This window comes from Bidens hawaiensis, unplaced genomic scaffold (assembly GCF_021521415.1).
Source record: "Bidens hawaiensis isolate Kalapana, Puna unplaced genomic scaffold, B.hawaiensis_p1.1 tig00039979_1, whole genome shotgun sequence".
NCBI lineage: Eukaryota > Viridiplantae > Streptophyta > Magnoliopsida > Asterales > Asteraceae > Bidens > Bidens hawaiensis.
The window spans coordinates 80,850-101,212 of NW_027497033.1; the positions used below are offsets into that span (position 1 = coordinate 80,850).

Consider the following 20,363-nt stretch of genomic DNA (forward strand, 5'->3'; position numbering starts at 1 on the left):
GAATACATGAGCTCCTTGTGAGAAAGTGACCAATATTGATGGTACACGACGTGGAATTTTACAAATACTATTAGAGCCATTCTTGTGGTGTTTGGATTGGTGTGGGGGGCGGGGGCGCAAACCTCATCAAGGATGATCAACCCTGGGAGTGTTCAGTGGACACCTTAGGGAAATCCTACATTCTTGATTGGGTTGGGAGACAAACCTCATTGGGGATAATGAGTCCATAAGAGGGAGTGGTGATTGTAACACGCTAGGTAAATCCCGTATTGGTTGTCGACTGAAGGAATTTTTTGGTTCATAAGGAATGTGTGCCTCAAGAGAACTCCACAATATAGTGTACTCATGTGCGAGTGGCACTATGATAGGTGACCTTTTGGAAAGTCTCCACTAGAAAGTCCTAAAGTATATCATCAGCTCCGTGTGGGCAAAACAAGCCATATTGCTGGTATGAGAAGTTGTACTTGATGTGGCTCGGATACATCCATATTTGCTATAGCTCTACCAAGAATGGGTTTGACGATCATAAGATCATTCCTATCGGTGCTATTTCATCGGTCGGTCGGGGGTACGCGGTAAAGCTTTAACAGAAAATGAAAACTCCGATATTAGAAGCCAACTTGTTCGGCGTGGCCCATAGGTTGGTCGGTTGCATTTTTTTTAGTTTGTTTGCAACATGTAAATTCTCAAGAGATTCTTCATGTATTTTTATATTTTATTTGTCAGTGAAACCACTTCCATATCATCACTCATGATAGATATTAAATTTACAACATAATTATATTAAAATACCATAATTAAATTAAAATATTAAAATTAAAACATAATTAAATTAAAATATCATAACCAAAAACATTATATTTACTCGATTCACAAATGGAATTATTATTTTATTATTTAAATAAAAAGGTTATTTAAGTTTATATTATTTTTAGAGTGTGAGTGAGAGTGATAATTTAAGTTTGGTTGAGTTGTGTAGGTGAATGAAAATAGTCTAAGTTCAACGTCGAGAATAGTCTAAGTTCAACGTCAATAAGCCAAAGCATGAATCCGAAGCATGAATCCAGGGCATATCCAAACACTTTAATTTATGTTTTTAGCATATAGTGTTGTACTTTGCTAATAGTTTGGTTTTTTTTTGAACTCAGAGGCTTTGAATTTTTTGATCAGGGTTTAGCATGTCGTGTATGGTACATTTTCGGCTATTAAGTCCCAAAACTTCATTTTTAATATAATTGACTCTGCTGTTAAAAAGGGGGTGGCAGCGTAGCCTGTCTCCCGTTTGCTTTTTAATTTATTGTAATCGTTTGAGTTTAATGAGAAATTTATTTATTAGTTTTAGAAATTAGAAAGGAATTTAACATTATATTTGAATTCCTTAAGGAAACTACCGGTACAAGACAGACACACTTTCTAATTCAGAAAGATATTCCAAAAGATGTGTGTGGTTTTGGAATTTGCCCTCTGATTTACCAACAACACTGGGAAAATTCAAAACATCGAAACAAGCTTTTTGCTCATTTGAAAGCGTTCTTGAAAGTATAATACGAGTATGAGAGCGGCAACATGATTTTAATTAAATGATAATACAATTAAAAATCAATAGGTAGATGGCAAATATGAAGTCATGCCTCGCTTTCAAAACGGCGTTGGCCTTTGTTTTAACTAAAGCTATTTGTCAACAATAATAATAGTCCAAAATTAATGAAACCACATAAACTCAAGTATAAATATAACCTCCAAGTGAACAGCTTTAATCCCCATGATATGTGTACATACTCCTTCATCAAATTTTGATCCAGGATAGCAAAAGACACTGACCGATGGCAGCGATTTAAAATGAACCAAGAGGACTGGGAGGAAGCAATCGCATTACAGCCCTTGATCTGAGGGGAGTTTCATCTCCAGTTAACAACAAAGATTATAATCACCAAGATATGGACTCTTATCAGGTTTTCAAGCTTTTGTTTCTTGTTCATTGCATATTATGATAATGTTTAAAGCTATGAAAATGGCTAAACAAATTTGAGAACTATTTCTTAGTTCGGTAAATTATAATTTTCAGAAACCTGGTTGGAGAACTTTCCTCTCATTTGTTGGTCCTGGTTTCCTAGTTTCATTTGGCATATCTTGATCCTGGAAACTGTAAGTCTGATTTTGAGCTCTTAATATCTTACTAAACCTTACTTTAAGTATAACAAACTTATTGCTGTTTGGTCTGCAGTGGAAACTGATTTACAAGCAGGAGCAAACCACAGATACGAGGTTAATGTTCATGTCAAGAACATCCATAAATACACTACTATAAAAAAATAAAAATAAAAACCTTCAGTTAGTTTAATTGTCGAATGATGTTATGTTTTCGGCTACTTTGGGTCATTTTAATTGGCTTAATCTTTGCACTTGTCATTCAATCCCTGGAGGCAAATTTAGGTGTAAGCACAGGTAATTAAGATTACCAATTATTATTATTAGAGCTATTTTAATAATATGCATTATATTTATATCTAAATCCCAAACTTCTTATTATATTCCTAAAGATAAGTTAGATTAGTTATCTATCTCTATTTTATTGTTCTTATCTCATTATCTGTATATTATTATTCTTATTTGTACATTAGTTTAAGACTTATTAGACTTTTAATGTTCTTTTGTAATCAATAGTTTTCTCTATATATAACCAGATATTTATGAGTTATGAAATACAAAAAAGCATTAAAGACCTATACATATAAATTCATTTTAAACAAATTATTTCACTGATTTTGTCTACTATGAGGCTTGAACACTCACCATTTGGGCGATCACCATATTGATTTAGCGTTTATTTTATTAATGAGATATGGCAATTAATATAACTATTTAAGAAATCTGAGGCTTGTTATCCAGGCAAACATCTATCGGAGTTATGCAAGGCTGAATACCCAAGTTTTGTCAAGTATTGTCTATGGCTGCTAGCTGAGGTTGCGGTCATTGCAGCGGATATTCCCGAAGGTTTGGTTGTCTTATTGTAAACTTAAAATACTATAATGATCTAACATGACTTGTTCAATAATATTTGTTCTATTTAACGTTTTCCTACTAATTTTTGATTCTGTTGTCTTTGATGTTAACAGTCATTGGGACGGCTTTAGCTTTGAATATTTTATTCAAGATTCCAGTTTGGGTTGGAGTTCTTCTCACAGGTTTCAGCACCCTCCTCCTTCTTGGCCTGCAAAAATATGGTGTAAGTTGACCTTTAATAACTAGAAGGCCTTCTAAAAGAGTTAAAACTCGATCTTATATAGAATACAATGACGAATCCAGAAGAAAAGTTGATAGGTATTACGGGCTACAAGAATTTTGTTTAGTGATAGCCAATGATACATAAAGGGATGTGATCCTCCCACACCACCCCCACATGCCTATACGGCTCGTATAGGCCTATACGGCCGTATAGGGTACACATGCCTGACAATAGGACAAAAAAAACAGCTTTTTGCAGCCTATACGACCGTATAGGCCTATACGACCGTATAGACATTAAATGTCTCGTATTGCATTCAGACAAAACCATAAAAGCTATACGGTCGTATAGGGCTATACGACCGTATAGAAAATAAAAGCTATGCGGTCGTATAGGGCTATACAACCGTATAGAAAACATTTGCAGAAACATTCAGACTGCCTTAATCGCTGCCGGAAAACGATTTAAAAAACCTCAAATTTTGGGGTGCATTTTTATTTTAATGTAAGTTGACTAGATGTTAAAAAAACCTCAAATTTTGTTATATGTAAGCAACAAATATGCCTAGACAGTCTTGAACTTTTGACGAGCTAAGCTTGAGCTCAACATTTAAACCCGTTAAGATAAATAAACCAAATACGACCCGTATAAATAACATATATTGTATATATGGTCATCATTTTTAAAAAAAAAAGGTGTCTATAAACGAGCCAAATACGACTCGTATAAATCACATATATTGTATATGTGGTCATCAATTTTTTTTTTAAAAAGTACCTATACAGCCGTATAGGCCTATACGGTCATCAATTTTTTTTTTAAAAAGTACCTATACGGCCGTATAGGCCTATACGACCCGTATAGGCCTATACGAGGCACTATAAACCATGGCCGACAACCTCAGACACAATCTGACACGATTAAGGTCCTATACGACCGTATAGCCCTATACGAGCCGTATAGGACAAAAAATGGTGTATGAGGATCCATGGTGGTGTGAGAGGATCCCATGCCAACATAAAACAAAGAAATTTTGTTTTACTAAAATGGACTTTGCCAAAAAAAATTGAGACGTTGGAAAACCACCTCCCAAACTATGCTAGATCCGACCTTGATAGAAAACATAATCCTCACACGTGTGTACGTTGCCTTTCTATCCTTCCATCATGGTTTGATATAAAATGAATTAATATAGTTATCAAATTTCTTAAACTACTTTGTCGTGCTCTATTTAAAACTTCGTTTACCATCCGCATGCTTTCTAGATATGAAACTTCAAAGTCTAAATCATTAAAGGGAAAAAAACATTGTGCAATAACCGCATTTGACTAAAACATTTGTCAACTAAAATAATGACACATATTATTATTACTATATACAATTAACAAGTTTGGTGTCGCAAGTGGCATATTGAGCCACTTGACGGAAATGTATTGGCCATTGACTTTTTTTTAATTCATTTACCATAATAAACATAATGAAAACCGATCAAACATCAAAACTTTTTTGTTTTAGTTCTGGGACCATAACAAATCTAATAGGAACCGACCGAGTTCATGTATACTCGCTGCCTTATTTAAAGCCCATAACCGACAACGCTACCGACCCCCCCCCGGTCCATCTCAGGTTTTATATATTTTCTTTTTTTAGTTCCGGTACCTTAAGGTACGTAATCAAAACAGACTGAATTCGTGTCAAGTTACCACCTCAATTCCCGGGATCGACAACGCTTGGGTTTTACCACCGCTCGGGTTTTCTGACCAAATTAACATAGCCTTAAATATTTTGTTTTCTTATATGTTAATGTTTTTATATGTTAATTTGACGAATTAATTTTTTGAGTTTTAACCCTCAAATTAATATATCGTAACGAACGCATCTGGTACTGATCGAATTCGTGTCGACTCATCGTGGTAACGCTCGGGTTTTACCAACGACAAGGTTATAACACTAGGGTTTTGCCAGCTGCCCCAACGCAACGCGTTAGGCATAAAAACTAGTTTTTTATTATAAATTGATCCACTCGCGCAAGACTACGCATTCTTGCGCCTATGGCTTCATATTTTACGCTCTTGTGCCTATCGGCTATCGCTTCATGTTGGCGCAAGACTTACTAATGCACGCTTGTGACATGAGAAAAAAAAAGAATTACAATTCAACACTCTAACAGCATATCATGTAAAAGAAAACAAAATCAGAATAAATTAACAAACTATCATTATAAAAAAGAATATAATGAATAACTTTACGTGGACAAATATCGCAACTTTATGCTTTTAACTTATTATTTGATTTGGTATGATACAATTGCTTAAATTCGCTCCCCGTCCCGCGAATTACCTACCTTTACAAATAGTTTCAGATTTCACCAACAAATACAAATGATTTTTTTAAACCAGTGGTAAATACAAAATGTTTTTCTTGTATTTAATTTGTAAACATCAACCGTTTTACCGGACATAAAGTCTTCAAACCCGAGAAAATTCTAATAATAAACGGAAGATGGAGGAGAGTTTCATAAGTGGTGCCGTATAATTAAACGTTAAAAGAGAATTAAAGGGATATCTATATATAAGTATATCATTCATTCTTTAAACTTGTTCGCCAATATAAGTTATATGGAATTAAGATTGTTCACAAAAGTGTATACAAATGTATATAGGTGAGGAAGCTAGAAGTATTGATAGCCATTCTAGTTTTCATCATGGCCGGTTGCTTCTTTGGAGAAATGAGCTATGTGAAACCACCCGCTGGCGATGTGCTAAAGGGAATGTTCGTTCCAAAACTTAGTGGCCATGGTGCCACTGGTGACGCCATCGCACTACTTGGGGCACTTGTTATGCCGTATGACCCCAGCCAACACCTAATAACTCATTTATTTTAGAAATTATTAACTTAACTGATATTTCATCTATTTCACCAGGCATAATCTTTTTCTCCATTCGGCTCTTGTTCTTTCGCGCAAGATACCAAACTCTGTCCGCGGGGTCAATGTAAGTCGTTTCAAGAATAAGGACCATTAAAAGGTATAAACCTAAGTTTTTGTCTAACTAGTTGATGTTTTATATAACAGGATGCATGCAGATACTTCCTGATCGAGAGTGGTATTGCACTTTTTGTGGCCTTCTTGATCAACTTCTCAATCATAGCTGTTTCTGGCACTGTTTGCTCGGCCGAAAACCTGTCAAGTGATGCGTTGGATCGCTGCAGCGATCTTTCCCTGGACTCAGCTTCATTTCTTCTTAAAGTAAAATATTATATAACAAATTGGATTTTAATATTCCAAAGTATGAACAATAGTTCATACAGGCAATGTGAACATTGACACTTCTAACTTTCGATTTCGTTTCCAATGCCAATCTCAGTCTAATGAAAAAATAACTTTGTTTTTTCCCAAATAAATAATTGACTTAACCCGATCATAATGTTGTAAATTGTTTTGAAACCATGTAAATGAAAGTTAGTGGTAAACAAAATTACTTTTCCGCCAATTTATGATACTATCATTGCAACGAAAGTGAAAATTAAGAGTATTATTGGGCATGTTGTCGGTATAAATCATTATCACTACTCAGTTAGTCATAGTCTTAATTACTAAAATCCAACTTGTCTTATATATTTGTGCATATTATAGCTAATATCTGAAGAACTTTGATAATAAAAAGATTCTTAGTTAAGTCCCCAATTTTCTACACAGAATGTCTTGGGAAAGTCTAGTTCTACTCTATTCTATTGCACTGTTAGCTTCTGGCCAGAGTTCAACCATCACCGGTACTTATGCAGGACAATTTATTATGCAGGTTAGAAAGTAATTTTTGCAATGTATTAACCATCATTTAAACGAAAATCTAATCTAAACTAAACTAATATAACAAAGAAGAGAAAACAAGTTATTGCAAATTATATAACAGTTAGCAATGCCATTAATTTCGATACAATGTTATTTTTAACATTCAAGGTGGCACTGACTACACACAACATGCTATTGTAGGGATTTTTGGATTTAAAGATGAGAAAATGGCTAAGGAACTTGATAACAAGGTGCATTGCCATCACGCCTAGTTTAATAGTGTCAATCATTGGCGGGTCATCTGGTGCTGGAAGATTAATCGTTATCGCATCGGTTTGTATCTCACAGTTTCCATAATTTAACATTTCTAATCCATTTCCATGTTTCTTTAAGTTGAATTGTCTAACTATATTTGGCAGATGATATTATCCTTTGAACTTCCTTTTGCCTTAATTCCACTCCTTAAATTTAGTAGCACAACCATTAAAATGGGTCCATACAAGAACTCGATGATTGTGAGTTACCGTCCTTTATTTTCTAAATACTTTTAGATATGATGTGGTTGAAGCTAGTTCATAGAAGACTATGACACTTTCTTGTGCAGATCATCATCTTTTCTTGGGTTCTAGAACTTGGGATTATTGGCATCAACATTTACTACTTCACCACATCGTTCGTCGATTGGCTAATTCATAGCACTTTGCCTAGAGTTGCAAATGTTTTCATCGGGCTAATCGTGTTCCCCATCATGGCAATCTATGTACTATCTGTACTCTACCTTATGTTCCGTAAGGATGTTGTTGTAACCTTTATCGAACCAACAAAACTTGATCTGAGTGCTCAAGTTAGCATGGAGAGTGGGGACAATGGTGTTCGTAGAGGGCATGAGATGACGAATGCTCCTTACAGAGAGGATCTAGCGGATATCCCATTTCCAGAATAGAGCATCTAACATGTCTTATGGCCTTAATATGTTCTTCATGACTAAAGATCTTTAAAGTTTCAGCTTGGTTCAAAATGTCATTGCCTATTCTTAACAAAGGAGAGTTATGTTGTGAGCTGTAACCCACTTACAAATTATTATCCCTATCAAAATGTGTTGTCTCATGCTTTTATACCTAGTAAATGTTTAGTTCCGTCTTCATAAACATAACTAAAGCCTATAGTTAATGTTAAAGAAAGTAAATCTGAATTTATATGTTCTTTTTTGGTTAGAGATAGAAGAACTGAAATGTTATATTGATCATTAGTGAATTTAGCTTGGTTGTCAAACAAACTATTATCAATTGGTTTAATCAGTTGCTCCCTCTCGAGTAGGGTTGTCATAACATGTCGGACACGACACGATAAGACACGACACGATAAAACACGATGACCTGTTGTACTAAACACGAACACGACACGATAACTAATCGTGTCATTTTTTTCCAAACACGAACATGGTTAGTAACAGGTTAACATGTTAAGAGGCCTGTTTAAACATACAATGAATAATACATGTGTAATGAAAACAAAATTTTCAAAACAAGCATAAAAGTCTTAGTTAATACAAAATCCATAGCATATCTGAAACAAAAACCACAATCCTTAACATATATGAAACAAAAAACCACAAATCCATGACATACTTGAAACAAAAAACCATAAAACCAAATCATAACATCCATTAAAAATATAATAGCGGGTCCTAACAAAAAACCATAGAACCAAATCATAACTTTATGAGTGTATATTTAAAAATTATTTTTAAATTAAAAATCTACACAGGTTACTAACAGGTTAACAGGTCGTTAACCTGTTATGACACGAATTTTAACATGTCTTAAACAGGTCGACATGTTTAAGACACGAAACCTGTTAAGCTCAAACCCAAACCTGTTAAAACCCGTGTCGTGTCGTGTCGTGCTAACAGGTTCGTGTCATAAATTGACGGCCCTACTCTTGAGGAAGGGATATTTGGTAGACCAGCGCAAAAATGATCTATCTAATATCGCATATACAACACCACCTACGGGTTTGTTGACTCGATTTGACCACACTATCACTACAAATAAAAGCCTATTTTGTGGCACACGTTTTTAATGGCATTTAGCTTATATGCATAATTTAAGTTTTTAATGGTACTTTGTGTATGCCATCTTTGTTATAACAGATTTTTAGTGGCACTTAGTTTTTGTGCCACTAATTTATGATTTCAGTGATACTTTGCATATGCCACTAAAAATCTAGTGTCACATGTTTTTAATGGCATTTAGCTCTTGTGTCACTAATTTAGTTTTTTAATGGCACTTAGTGTATGCCATCTTTGCTTATAACACATTTTTAGTGATATTTAGTTTTAATGCCACTAATTTATGATATTGGTGGCACTTTGCATATGCCACTAAAATTCTAGTGTCATGAGTTTTTATGGCATTTAGCTTTTGTACCACTAATCTAGGTTTTTAATGACACTTTGCATATGATATTGGTGGCACTTAGTTTTTGTGCCACTAATTTATTATATTGGTGACACTTTGCGTATACCACTAAAATTCTAGTGTCATGAGTTTTTTATGGCATTTAGCTTTTGTGCCACTAATTTAGGTTTTTAATGGCACAATGCATATGTCATCTTTGCTAATAACACATTTTTAGCGCCACTTAGTTTTAGTGCCACTAATTTATGATTTCAGTAGCACTTTGCGTATGCCACTAAAAATCTAGCATCACACGTTTTTAATAGCATTTAGCTCTTGTGCCACTAATTTAGGTTTTTAATGGCATTTTACGTACGCCATATTTGCTTATAACACAGTTTTAGTGACATTTAGGTTAAATGCCACTAATTTATGATTCCCGTGGCACTTTGCGTATGCCGCTAAAATTCTAGTTAACAAATCAAGATTGACAATAGATTGGATCCAACTCAATTTAAAAAAACTTGTTACTCGTTGGTTCACTCCGGAATTTCAAGTAACAATGATCTATAACTTTGATGTATCATATATTCCCTATGTCCCTCTACAATTTTTATGGTTTGAAAAACACAAAATTTAAGAAAGTTTAAATGATTGCACTTTTTTCTTAACAAATAACTATAATGCCCTTGACATATATAAAAAGACAAAATTTAAAAAACTTTGAATGATTGCATTTTAAGGGTAAATTTGTAAATTAATCAATAAAGTTTGAAAGTGGACATTTGTAATGAGACAAACTAAAAAGGAAATGTGGACACTTTCAAAGGGACGGATGGAGTACTATATATAATTATTGAAGTATATTAAAGAAATCTAATCGTGTATTAATTAACTATTTACCATAGAGTACGAGTGATGCTAAAAGACCGAGCTGCTCAAAAATGAAGGAGCCTCATGTTACCGGGACAAAGTCGTTTGCTAGAATTACTCATGAAGAGGTATTATTTTAGCTATTTTGAATTAAATTATTGTCTTCTTTTTGTTTCGTGTCCCTTACTAAACTTCAAACACAATGACAGGCCATGAATAATAACGGCGTACACCCAACACGAGGAGAACTATCTATAAAAACTCACACTCGTAAAGAATGAACAATTGTTGATAAGGAAGCCGTTAAAGTTGTGGTATTGTATATTTATGTAGGAATGAGCTTGATAATTGGTACCGATACCGAATTAGTCGCATACCAAATACCACACCGAATTTCTCGGTTCGGTACCCCTATCGAATTCTATACATCCCAAAATTGCATTAAATAATTGTAATCATGAAAAAAAAAATAAACAGAAAATTAGATTAAAAAAATCTAAATAAATGGTCCTGATTTCATTACATTATAAAAATCAGTAAAATGTTACATCCTTTCCGGGTTTTACCACTGTACTTCACTTTAATATTATGAAAAAAACCTGTAAATAAAATGAATAACCTAAAGATCATGCTTTATGTATAAACAAGAGGAGAGTTGTACATTAGAACTTAGAAATTAGAAAACAAAACCCCTAGTGTACAGACCTTGATCCTGCGAGGAAACAACAGCCCGAGGAGCACGTGGGCCATTACAGCAACGTAAAGGGGGTGTGAATACCTGCAATAACAAGTATATGAATCAAAAGTGTCAGTTATTACACATACACAAGAAAGAAATACTCAATAATAAAAACAACTTACTAAAGAATAATAATAGGGGATAAGATTGGGGTAATTAGAAAAAGGGTGTTGTAGAGTGAGGAGAGCGGATTGATTATTATTATTGACATTTCGGAGTCAGTCAGTCAGTGGCGTTTGTGTGTTGTTGAGTTTGTTTGTGCACTCCAACCTCTGCCCTCACCAAGTTATCGATTCATTAAGAAATCAGTAAAATCGTTTATTAACATTATGCATTACTAGTTTGAAGATATAAAAGTGATCAGTTTAATATCTTAGGAAAACCATCAATATATTAATTTTATGCGTGCTTCAGTGTTTACAAAATTACTTGCCTTTATTATTTTGTATTTAAGCTTCATTAAAAGATATTACAAGTGACTCTACAGGCACAACCGGAGATCTAGGTGATTTTTGAAATGATGACTACTCAAAAGTTAAAGGCTCAGAGAAAAGGGTATACGTTCGATTAGTTGGAAGGATGCCGACCGCAAAAAGTAAAGGTGATTCTTCAACAAAATCAGAAAAAATTGATTAACTAATGAATGTTGTCAATGTTATGTTGAACATTATTCAAGAGCATATTCCCAATGCTAACTTTTCTGCGGTTCTTAACGATATGAACATAAAGGTACTCACATTCATAAATTATTGTTTATTCTTTTTATGGTTACATATCTATGTATTAACATTTTGTTTCTCATTTATATGTTTTAGGTACCGAGTACAATGTCTTCAGTTAACAAAGTATCACCGTTACGAAATAATAATGGTAATTTTTTTATGCGATTTGTTTGTAACTCGAGGTGCAAATCCTAACCGGCTAACTGAACCGAAACCGGTTAATAACCGTTGTTGGAGAAACCGGTTACTCTCCACTTGTAATTAGTGATTAGGAACCGGTTTGGGATTTTCACATAGGAACCATTTAAATGAAACCGGTTAACGAACATACATACATACATACATATATATATATATTTATATAATAAAAATGTTGGCTCGTTAGCCGGCTCGAGCTCGACAATAAAACTTGGGCTCGTTTATACAACGAGCTTATTTTTAGACTCGAGCTAGTTTAGCTTTTTCACAAGCTCCCAAGTGTTGAAATGGTTATTTTTCTTATTCTACACAAGTTAGTATCCATATTATTTACATATTAAAAAGTTTTTATTTTTTTTATTAGGCACCTTGCATGAAGATTGAAGATGGTGAAAGAGGTTAACAAGTTTGGTGAAGTTTTTAGTTGCTATTCAAATATTTGTTAGTTTTCATTTTATATGATTGATAATTAACTTGACTTGAGAGTTAGTAGACATATAATATGCATATGGAATGCGATAGGTGAGTGCTTAGAATGCGATCAAACATTTAGTTGTGGTAAAGATATTATGATTTCTATATTTGGCGACTTTATTTTTATTGTATGTTGGTAAACGGATAAAAATGCCACTGAAAGTCCAAAATGTTTTTAATGGCGTACGGAAAAAAATGCGACTAAAAGTTCAAAAATTTTGTAATGCATACGGATAAAAATGCCACTAAAATTCCAAAATGTTTTTAATGGCACACGGAAAAAAATGCCACTAAAAGTCCAAAATTTTTTAATGGCGTGCAAATAAAAATGCCACTAAAAGTACAAAGTGTTTTTAATGGTATACGGAAAAAAAATGTCACTGTTTTTAGTGGCATGCATATTAAATGTCACTAAAAGTCCAAAATTTTTTTAATGGCATCCGAAAAAAAATGCCACTGAAAGTCCAAAATGTTTTTAATGGTATACGGAAAAAAACGCCACTAAAAGTCCAAAATATTTTTAATGGCATACGAAAAAAGTGCCACTAAAAGCCGAAAATTTTGTGTGGCAAACGAGAAAAGTGCCACTAAAAGGCTTTAGTGGTAGCGTTTCTAGTGGCACTTTTTTGTGTGCCACTCATTCCAACAAGGTTCTTTAGTGGCACTTCTTTGGTTTCTTATGACACTTTTTGTATGCCATTAAATGGCAATGTATGCTTACTTCAGAAGGCTTTATACGGTCTTAAGCACGCACGCACGCTAAAATTGGATCTCTTAAATTATGAGTGACCTCATTGCACATTGGTAATAGGTTTACTAAATGTTTCTCAAATACATCCTTATTTGTTTTTTTTGGGATTCACTAATCATGTTTTATGTGCCGGTTTACATTGACAAGACAATTACCACCGGGAATTAATAGTTTCGTGACACCTTTAATTGAGCGATTGCATTATTAGGGGGGAGAGGAGTGCCATCAGGTATGGGGGTATGGGTGATTGGATACCATAACCCATCAGTGAGCACCCGTGTCAAACCTGAAATCGGCGAGAATTAACCGATTAAATTGAAGATAATACACTTTGGTGGTCAAATATTACCACTTTATTGTAATCGTTTTATAGTAAATTATATAAAACTTCGATTGTGATGGATTCAGAAAGAAAAAAAAATATAATAAACTTACTAACTAACCTGAGAATATTACCTTTAATTTGATGATTTTAATAATTAAAAAAATTTACATTGTTTTAAATACTTACTAGTTCAATAGTATTTTTCAAACACATTTCACACATTCATCTTTTTTACTCATATCCTATACTTGACATTCTCAAATAAATCTTCTCAATTTTAATTTCTACAAAGATGAACTTTATCTGCGATGGGATTGTGATGTTCATTCCTCCTATCGATGAGGATGACGATGTTATTTCAATCAATAGCAGTTAAGTTTTTTTCAACAATTTGATAAGCTAACTCAGAGACGGATACATGGCTACATCCAAAAAATTGTGTGCGGCGTGATTGCGAACGAGGTCAACACATACTCATGGACGACTATTCTGTCGGCGACCCATAATACAATGAAGATACTGTCCATCAAAGGTGCCATATGTCGAAACGTTTGTTTTTAAAAATTATGGAGGGTATAGAAGAGAGTTTTGAATAGTCTCAGGAGGGGGTAGACAGGAGGATGGGAAAGAGTTTTACACCATTATAAAAATAACTTCGGTCGTTAAACAACCTGCTACCGGTAATCCTCTAGACATGTACGATGACTATCTATCTATCTATCCATCCATCCATCCATCCATCCATCCATCTATCTATGTCCTTAAAGACTTCCCGTGAATGTCTATGATATTTTTGTAATGCAATGATTAGTAGTACGACATAGAGTTCTTGCATAGGCTGACTAGCCAAGATGTTGTGCTTTTGCACCAAACACACTGTAACACCCCAATTGAAGGCGGAATATGGCGGGGTGAAACATTAATTGCTCATAAGCTTGATGCCACTATTTAAAGTGACAATATAAATATTTTATTTTATTAAAATTAAGTTCTACTTGGCACTATTTAAAGTGACAATATAAATATTTTATTTTATTAAAATTAAGTTCTACTTGGCACAAACCCAAAATACTAGGGCTTGCGTTAGGCTTTCCACCATCAACAACCAAAAGCAGTAAACAAATAGAATGTAGCAAATTGCATATAGAACATGAGAATTTGTGACAAGATAACAAACTTTGGCAATAACATGAATCGTAATTTAATTGTAAAACAAAAATAATTATGAGGTAGTTTTGTAGGATACACGCCACACCCCAAAAATAATGAAAATGTAAAAGGGGTTATGATATTCTGACCTTAAAAGCTAAAGCGAGCGAAAAATGAGAAAACAAACTTTAAGCGAGCTGATTAACGCAACTTGGTTCAACGGGAAAATCCTACTTAAAATATCTAACATTAGAATTTGGATAGAAAAGAATGAAAATAATAATAGGATTAACCATGGATTCGGTTCTTTAGTTGGGGGTTTTAACGAAAGTTAAGTTTTAACAATGAAATTGTGTTTAACGATCTGACATGGCAAAAATTTTCTTTTATAAATAAAACTTCGTTTAAATAGTTATTAATTTTATAAGAAAAATAAGTGTTTTGTATAATTAAAGTTAATTAAGCAACTAGTTCGGTTTTATCGTTATTGAACCCGGAACTAGGTCGGTTTCTCTTCCAACAAATCAGGAATGTAAAAACAACAAAGTGTGAGTTTAGTTTCTGATATAAAACAATTTAAACGAAGATACAAGTGAAAACCCCCCAAATTAAAGAGCAAAAACCTAGTTTTAGAATTTGATTAAATTGAATCTTGAAACACCTCAAATCAATGGATTTGATAAGAGGGGTTTTGATTCAAGCATGATAAGGAATTGAAAACAATTACAATTTACCCATAAATTGAAGTGGAAGATGAAGATTGAAGGTTGGGTTTAACTTTTCTTGGTCAACACTTGAAGAATACCAAAAAGACGATGAATTCTTGAAATTGAAATTGATTTGAAAGTTGTGAACAATGAAGTAGAGACTAGAGACATGGGTATCTACGTATATTATTTTAAGTTGTTAACTAGGTTAAAAACCCTAGCTTGAAAAGAAAGATTAGGTGTTTTGAATGATTTATGGCAAAAATTTGAAGAATAAGTTTGAGTAAAAGGAAATAACAACAACAAAAACAACAACAACAACAACAATAATAATAATATAACAACAATAATAATATACATATTATATTTTGCAACTTCTAATCAAGACACGAAGTTACTGTTTAATTGAAATTAGGTTTTGTCAAGCTATACTTTGTGCTTGGGTAGTTGTGCATAGCTTTTTTAAGACAATGCGTAGTGGAGGGGCTACAGGGCGTTTTGTGCTATGTGGTGTTCAGTCAGCACATGGTGAGTTTTTGTTTTAGGGGTGAAGTGGTGTTGTAGCCCTTATATATAGTTATGTATATATATCACACACATATTTGAATATAACAATAATAAAAGAAATCGGATGAAGGGCGACAGATATTCTTCGCCCCCCCCAAATCGCTCTTTGTAGCCCGGGGCGGCGTTCACCAAAAAAATCACCCTTTTGTCGTCCCACTACGGATAGCCTAACAGTCATAATAGTTTTTCTTCCTCGTTGCAATGCGTGTCTAGCCGGTTGTCTTTCATTCTATCTTTTAAAGGCATATGTATTTTCTTGTAGCATTTTTTGACATCTGTTCCTGGCAATTGGACAACATGAATGTACTAAACTCTTAATTTATAGAACTACTCACTCATCTCTCATTGAAACGCATCTGCTCCAAACAACACCCTCCTCCATCGTCAAATCAAAATCGTCGGTGAAATCAAGACAAGAAAGCGATGTAATTTCCTGATAATGGCGTTGGAGAGAGAAGAGAGAGACATCCAACAACAAGATTTGGTGATGGTTAGTGGCGTTCAACGGTTGCAACTACATTGGAAGTTGTGGTAGATCAACCCAGAAAACATGCTTTGAAAAACCTGGCATAGAAATCTGTGATGAAGAAGGAAGGTGGATGTGCTGCTTTTCTCTCTAGATCCAAAGATTAAGAACAAGAAAGACAAAGAGACAACAACAAAAGAGCGATGGCGATAGTGGGTCCTTGCGGCTGTTAGAGATCTTAATACCACCACCTGTATGTAGAATTAGGACTATTGAAACTCACACATATTGGCCTTTACATAAATAATACTCCCTACCCTACATTATATCCTAGGAGTCCAGTATGTGTCTTTTCCCTTTTGTTTCCTTAACCCTGCATTACTAACCGTGTCAGCCTTAGCCTTTTATTTACCCTGTGTGATAAAATCCGATATGTTAGAATTGTATATAGTCAGTTTGTAGAGCATAGTACACAATGTACGTATGTATCAGGTCAGTTGTTTGTGTATATTGATGTCAGTTTGCTTTATGATAAAAAATAATATAAAAAAGATAAAAAGAAAAACAAATGATAAATAAAAAATACTCAAAAAGAGTCGATGTTTGAAGTCAGTATTGGGTGTAAATAAGAGTCATATTATTAGTTCGATTGTTGGTTTAGTTGTTGAATAAATTGGGTTTCATCCACCATAAGTCACTAAATAACTCATATTCCATACCCGAACCTAAGCCCCCGCAAAAACCCATAGTCCTATTCTTTATACAATTGGTGGTTAATGACTGGACATATGAATGGCTAGCAAGCTTATTATTTTGTGGTCATACTTGGTATAGAGGGAAGAGGGACACTAGCACAGTTTTTGTTGTACAGATATTAAACCGAGAGGAGCAATATATTTGTGAGGGGTATGATCATGTGTGCCTTAACCAGAAACAAAGTAACTTGTTTGGGTGGTTCAGTTGTATTTTAATGCATTATTAATTTGTTTGGTGAGTTATCAATCTTGAAAGTGTCAGTCTTGGGAATTGGGTATGCCTTAGACCTTACTAGTATTTATGATAATAACTGATAAACCATCGATCGAGGTGTATGCATTGTATTAGAGTTTGCTTGAGGGAAAGCAAATGATATGTGTGGGGATGTGATGTGTGGGTAAAATAACGTGCTTTAAGTGTCCAATATTATGTGTTTTAATTGTTTATCGGCATTGAACACGATTGATTTGATTGATTTTATGTTACAGGTACTTTGTAACATCCTAAAATATTATAACGTTAAATAAAGAAAGTTACGTTTAGTGATTTCACATTATTAATTATTAATATCGAGTAAAGAACGGATCATGGACTTAGATTAATTAAAGTGGATTAAGTGGTAATGGGCTTTAGGTCCATGGGCTTAAAGAGGTATAAATACCCTCTTAAACCAACCTAAAACCCTAAAACCTCATTTCTTTCCATCCTAATCTCTACACACTCAAAAACACACACATCCTCCACCTCACACGGCCGCGAGAGAAAGAACGGGATCCGAGACCAAAATCGAGCCAACCATTATTAGATCTTCGATATATGAGCTAGATACGAGATAACCACGCAAACCGAACACATAAAGGTAAGATTTCGATCTTAAAGTTCATGTTTTTATAGACGGTTTGCCATGAAACTTGAAACGATAATATATCGGATCTAAACGAAGCGTAAAGTAGCGAACTTGATGCTAGGACGAACCTAATAAACCCTTAAACGTGTACGGTTCGTTTAAGATAAACCGTAGATCTTGTATTAAACGTTTCTGGAATTAAAGGTCCAAACTTTACGTATTTTCGGGTCAAATCTTAACCAAAAACGACCATAGGAATGATCGCGGGTTAGTCAAATACCATACCCATGGATTTCTCGGTAAAACGATGATGATTTTGGGGATTAAGGATGAACAGCGGCGGCTGCTGCACAACTTCGCCTACAGGCGAACTTCGCCTGCAAGCAAGTTCACCTAACTAATCAACTTCGCCGAGTACATAAGTTCGCTGAGTAAGTTCGCCAAGCCATAACTTCGCCTGGTGATAAGTTCGTTCAATGCTAACTTCGCCTGAGTTAAGTTCGCTGAATGCTTAACTTCGCTTAATGTTAAGTTCGCTTAACACTAAGTTCGCTTACAGTAAGTTCGCTTAATGTTAAGTTCGCTTAACACTAAGTTCGCTTACAGTAAGTTCGCTTAATGTTAAGTTCGCTCATTGTTAAGTTCGCTTAATGATAAGTTCGCGGTTAGCAAATTAGAAAATAAATTAAAAACCTAATGAAAAATGTGCTAAGACAGTTAATGTAAATATGGAAAAGATCATGGACTTGGATTTAATTAGGATGGGTTAAGGATAATGGGCCTTAGGTCCATGGGCCTTGGGGAATATAAATATCCTCCTAAACCACCATAAAACCCTAAACCTCATTTCATTCCATCTTAATCTCTACACACTCCAAACACACACACCATACGCGGCCGAGCGAGAGAGAGGTGAAATCCGAGCAAGAAAACGTGGTTCAAGATTTATACAAGATCCAAAGTTCATAAGCTAGCTAACCGAGACGAAAACGAAAACATAAAGGTATGATTTCGATCTTAAAGTTCATGTTTTAATAGACGGTTAGCCATGAAACTTGAAACGATAATAGATCGGATCTAAACGAAGCGTGAAGTAGCGAACTTGATGCTAGGACGAACCTAATAAACCCTTAAACATGTACGGTTCGTTTAAGATAAACCGTAGGCCTTGTATTGAACGTTTCTAGAATTAAAGGTCCAAACTTTACGTGTTTTCGGGTCAAATCTTAACCAAAAACGACCATAGGAATGATCGCGGGTTAGTCAAATACCATACCCATGGATTTCTCGGTAAAACGATGATGATTTTGGGGATTTAGGATGAACAGTGGCGGTTGCTGCACAACTTCGCCTGCAAGCGAACTTCGCCTGCAAGCAAGTTCGCCTAACTAATTAACTTCGCCTGAGTTAAGTTCGCTCAATGCTAACTTCGCCTGAGTTAAGTTCGCTCAATGCTAACTTCGCCTGAGTTAAGTTCGCTCAATGCTAACTTCGCCTGAGTTAAGTTCGCTGAATGCTTAACTTCGCCTAATGTTAAGTTCGCTTAATGTTAAGTTCGCTTAATGATAAGTTCGATGGAGTTAGCAAATTAGAAAATAAATTAAAAACCTAATGAAAAATGTGCTAAGACAGTTAATGTAAATAAAATTTTTCCAAGCTGATCTGGCAGCTCGACCCCAGCAGGACTCTGCCCCTTGGACCCTGCTAGGGGCTGCTGCCCCTAGACCCCGCTGCCAGGGGCGCTGCCCCCGGACCCCCGTTCGTTGTGGGTTATATAAAGATAGAAATACAACATGAGTAGTAGTAGTTAATTGATACATGTAAATATTATACAGTTAGCCGTGCACAGCTCAAGAAGGGAATAACGATTAACGGATAGCGTAACAGGATTCAGGTGAGTTTCTAGCCCCATTTATGTGTTATGTTTTCGGGGCTGTGTGCATACTCAATATGTTTGTTAATACGCTTATCCCAAGAGATAAGTGTATGCCTTATGTGAATAATGTGAAATGTATGAATGATTGCTTGATGGTACGTGAAAGATATTCGGATATTGCACGTACTGTCAGGTTGTGACGCTATATATAAGGTAAGTAAGATATGTATGCTTATGTGTATGAACGTGATAAAGTTAATAAAAGAAGGAAAGGATGGTTGTATGGTTACGAAAAGGTTACCGAGCCCTAATAATACTCGAGGTATTGTGACAATCGTCAATTTCAGGTTAACTCCGTTAACTCAACTCCGTCAATTCAAACTTAAGATCATTGAATCTATAACGCACACCTCATTACATTTAAACTAGGGTTTAAATGACGCTTGACACTTACTACATGTGTAGTCTTTCGGGAATTGCACCGAAACGCAAACGAGT

The 20,363-nt window shown here is 34.7% G+C and overlaps 1 pseudogene across 1 annotated transcript; it reads left to right on the plus strand.

The window, feature by feature from the left end:
* The first annotated feature begins 1,823 nt into the window (after positions 1-1,823).
* On the plus strand, positions 1,824-8,163 carry LOC143591672 (metal transporter Nramp7.2-like; annotated as a pseudogene). Its single transcript, XR_013145738.1, has 13 exons — positions 1,824-1,952; positions 2,066-2,145; positions 2,225-2,269; positions 2,371-2,445; positions 2,890-2,994; positions 3,117-3,226; positions 5,889-6,070; positions 6,150-6,219; positions 6,300-6,473; positions 6,924-7,026; positions 7,218-7,349; positions 7,436-7,531; positions 7,621-8,163. The product of XR_013145738.1 is annotated as a metal transporter Nramp7.2-like (transcript).
* Positions 8,164-20,363: the final 12,200 nt, after the last annotated feature.